This window comes from Empidonax traillii, unplaced genomic scaffold (assembly GCF_003031625.1).
Source record: "Empidonax traillii isolate 1590-97213 ecotype Southwest subspecies unplaced genomic scaffold, ASM303162v1 scaffold13:size3042203, whole genome shotgun sequence".
Taxonomy (NCBI): Eukaryota; Metazoa; Chordata; class Aves; order Passeriformes; family Tyrannidae; genus Empidonax; species Empidonax traillii.
In genome coordinates this window covers 1,774,905-1,779,497 of record NW_020955206.1, presented here as the reverse complement: position 1 = coordinate 1,779,497, position 4,593 = coordinate 1,774,905, and positions in this window count along the sequence as shown.

The following is a 4,593-nucleotide window of genomic DNA, read 5'->3' as shown; positions in this document are numbered from 1 at the left end:
CCTTCTGGAGGGTCCTGCAAGGGCTGCCTGCGTGTCCTTCAAATTGTTCCTGGGAACATCACACTGGCTATGACTTCAGGCCCTTGTGTCACTGTGTGTGGGACATGCTGAGTTTTTAGATCTGCCCATCACTAATGACACTTTGGCAACTCCTGGGCTGTTATTTGATTTATGTTTACAGTGCAATAAACACCCTTCTGTTTATTTCTGCCCTTAGCACCTCATCTGGGTTTGTAGGAAGCCTTATGTCTCTGAAGCACTTGGGCAAAAGTAGAGGGCAAAGTGGAGTTATTTCTGATTTTGTTTTAAAAAAAAACCCAAACAACTCAACCTGAAAGACAGATTATTTATTTATTTATTTTATTTTATTTCTAGGAGAAGATGCTGAAGGACATGGAAACCACTCTGCAAGGTCATCCCAGGAAGACTAAAGGAATTAAAGAAGCCAGAATTTGGGTATGTGCAGTTCTTCCCTTATTATTTTTTTTTTTTAATAATTATTTGGAGAAAAGGAAGCTTATGGATAGAATACCATAATTTCTGATGAGTATGTATCCTAAAATAATTTAGAGAAATAGGAAATTCCCTTAATTGGAAAGTTCTAAAAAGCAAGGAATAAAAAGAAGATCCTGATTTATTTCCTATGGAAGATTTTGCCCTACTTGGAACAGATGTTTTAAATTACATGATGACTTTGAAAGTGTAGTAATTTCTGCTGGGAGTTCACTAGTTCCTGGGTTTTCTGTCAGGGAAAGCTGTCTTGTCTCTCTGTAGCTTCTCTAATTAGACTGTAAGTTTACAAGAAAGGACTTCAGTCTCTCAAATTTTTCTGTTCCATCAGATGATTTCACATCCTATCAGGGTAACAGTGGCCTCACTGTGGAGCCTGTGGGTTTTTGTTTTTTTTTTTTTTTTTTCTATTTTTGGTGTCCCCACTGCAAATTGAAGTGGTATCTTAATGGAATCATACTGTCAGACTTATCTTCTATTTTTTTTTTTTTTTTTTTTAATCTGATCCTTTCTCAACCCAGTAGTTCAGTGAGATGTCTCAGTTTTGGGATATCTGAAATCTTCATGACAATTCTTTTGCTGAACGTGGTTAAGCAAAAGTGAAATGATTTGGGTCAATTCGTCCTTTCCATAGCACCAAGTAAGGGATGCACCAAGAGGAAAGATGGGCTGATAAGAGCTGAGATATTTAGCTGGACAGACACTGTGTCATTGCTTGTAAAGGTGGATAATTCTCTAGGCAAATTATCTGTAAATAGGATATACATTGTGTCACTGAAAGGCTTATCATTTTACAGATGTTTGAAACTGAGAGCAGATAAACTGAAGTCAACCTTTTGTATCTAATACAAAAGAAGTGGAAAATCATCTCCTCAAGTACAATTACTGATGTAATAATCGTAACTAATAATGTCATTATTGTGTCCCACTGGCTCAAGTTCTTGCACTGCTCGGGGCCTTTGTCTTCCAGCTCTTCCTTACACAGTATTTCTCAGATTCACTGAACCATTCCTGTGTGTTACAGAGGAATAACTCAGGTTTTAGAGGGTTTAGAATTTATCTTGGGCAGTTGGTTTGTGCATAGACCTTCCTTGGTGACTCTTGCTGTTGCTGTGCGTCAGTGCTGGCCTCGAGTCCTTCTGAAGTGAAGAACAAAGTGCCAGGTTAATCAGCCCTCACTGTAATGGAAACTCAAGCCAGCTGGTTTGAAAAAAGGAAGAAATAAGGGTATAAATTGCTGATCTGGTAAGGAAAGTACTGGAAGAAGGTTGTTTGTGCCAGTGTTGGCTCCAGAAGGATGGAGCAGACAGAAAGAGATGCGTGTTTGGGTTTGAATTTTCTGCACCAAGGCAAAAACCCAAGACTTGCATGCTGTGATAAAATCCCACGCAGATCATAAACGTGCACAAATCCATTTTAGCACACAGCTCTGTCAGCTTTGGCCTCAATAGCTGTGAGGAGGGTTTTGCTGTTGCTCTGAGCAGTGCTAACAATCTGCTGTGGTGCCTCAACCCCAGAGACACAAGGAATCCTGGCAATAAAAGTGCTTCCTCCAATAACACCTTCAGGACTGGCATTGCTTAATGGGCTGTGAGATCACATGAAAGCAGCTGCTTCTCACCGTTACAGAGGACACATAACTCCTCTCAGTCAGTTTTAGCACATGGAAACCACAAAATAAGTAAAAAGCAAATCAGAGCTGAAGCATGACATTCCCACCTCCACAGGCAGGAAACAATAACGGTTCAGCAGCGCTGGCAGGAAAGGGACTGAACTCAGCTCCATCGTCTTGGGAAAGCAATAAACACCCACCTCAGCAAAGCTGGAGGTCACTTGGGTCTTCCTGCACGCCCACTGTGGTTCTCTCGATCCTGCCTCCTGCCATCCCACAGAGGAGGTTGAATAACACGAAGGATGGACTGTAGTGGATGGAAGATTGCTCAGGCATGGGACTTGCTTGGTCCATGGTACAGCAAGAAAAGCTCCTTAACCCCAAGAAGCACCTCTACAAAGAGATTATGCCTGGTAGAGAAATTCCCAGAATATTGGATGTCCCCACTGATAATTCCATCCTGTGTCATGAGGTAGAGAACTACCAGCCAGAGGACATGGGCTACCCATGGAGGACACGGAGTAGCCACGGAGGACACATCTCCTGTGCAACATGCAAGGCATGAAAGTGCAATGAAACCAATCCCCACTGTCCTTCACGTCAGCTGGAGCAGAACAACCCTTAGACAAGGCCTAGGACATAATCAAACCCCACACTGGATCTCCAAGCACTTTTAGGGCAGTGGAAGGTTTTTCCAGGAGACTTTTTGTTTTTCTCCACCTGGAAGAGGAAAGGCTGCCTACAGAGTATGGGCAGCACTATAGTTGCAGTTTCAAATTTTCTTGTTTCATAGAATCACAGAATGATTTGGGTTGGAAGGGACCTTAAAGGTCACCTAATTTCAACCCCCATATTCCCAAATATCTAAAAAAAAAAAAAGAACAGGTGTAGAGCTGAGTTTTATTTTGGCGCTCAAGCTACCAGGGTCTCAAGAGCTCGGATTTCAGCCTTTAATTCCATTGCTGAAAGAAAATATTCAATGTAAGACTGACAAGTTATGCTGGACCTTTCAGAAGGGGCATCACCTACTAGGAACGCTCACTGCTTTCCAACTCTCCTTCTTTTTGCTATCCCTCAAAGATAAATTTGTAAATAAATTTGATCCTATGTTTTCATTCCTGGAAGGCAGAAGTCTTGGAGAAATGTCTTCCTTTGCTCCTAAAAGGGCTGTGGTGGAGAACATGAATTGTGGTGTGTCCTGTGGCTGGTAAGAGAATGTCAGAAGCGGGCACCCCTCTGGAGACAGGAATCACCAAATCACAGGTTTCCTTCTGGCTTCTGCTGGATCCAGAGATACTGTGAGTGATGGGATCGTGGGTTTGTTGCTCAGCAGGGCTGGTTAACAGCAGTTCAGATTTCAGGAAAGACAAGGCAAGAAATTCCTTCTCCCTATTGTTTATTCTTTGGGAAAGAGTTGAGTGTCTGAGTGTCCTGCATAACTTTATGGGTAACTTGTTTCCTAGATGTGTTGAAACAGATGACCTGGAACAGACAGAGTTTGGCTTTTTCCTTCTGCAGCTGGGAGGGACAGGAATATTGCTCCATTGTTATTGCTGGAATTCACACCCCTTTCTGAATTAGTTCCTCCAGGCTGGTTTTTATTTTTGACCAGGTTTTTAGTTTGATGCTTCCTGGTCCAAGTACATTTGTGCTGCTCCAAACCCTCCCTTCCAGAGGCTGGTTGACTTCATGGGTGTCAAATACCCTCCAAATGATGCTGGAAAAGGCCAAAGACCTGACATAATCAGCAGAAATACTTTTGTCTGACGCTCCTTCAATGACAGGAGCAATGGAAGTGTCAACCTCTGTTGGTGGCATCTAAGTGCAGTTTAATTTCCTGTTTCTGATCGACAGGAATTCCTAATATGGCTCTTCAGCACAGCAGGTCTCACCTGCAGCATTTTCCTGTCCAACCCAGCTTCTGATCTTGTCGGAAAACCAGTTTGTTTTGCTTTAGAACAGGGTGCTTCTGTCAGTAGTGACCTTCCAGGAATGTTGTTTGGAGAATATCCTGAAAAATATTCCTGAATGGCAAGGTGAAGGTGTTAATAACCCTCACTGGAGTGAACTGGATGGATTGGGAGTGGGTTTTGACTAAATGACTTATCCTCCCTTCCACCACTGTCTCTCTTGGACTGTATTTGATGGCAGGCATACAATTGTTGTGACGCACCAAAACCTTAATATTGCCTAATATTTATTGACTGTTTGGCTCTTGGCTTCTTGCCCACAGTGCAGCAACTGACAGTAAAAAAAAAACAAACCACCTAACACCTTATACTTAGTTCTGTCTCCTCATGTTGATTCTCCCTTCTGTTTTAGTTCAGGTTTGGGGGCTTTCTCTAGAAAATAAGTATGAATAAAGTATACAATGAAAGCTGACATGGTAGTTTAACTGTTCAGGGTCCAGCAAAGCTGTAGTTTATTTAGTGCCCAGTAATTACCAGTTTGAAACTGCAGTTCTTCTCCCA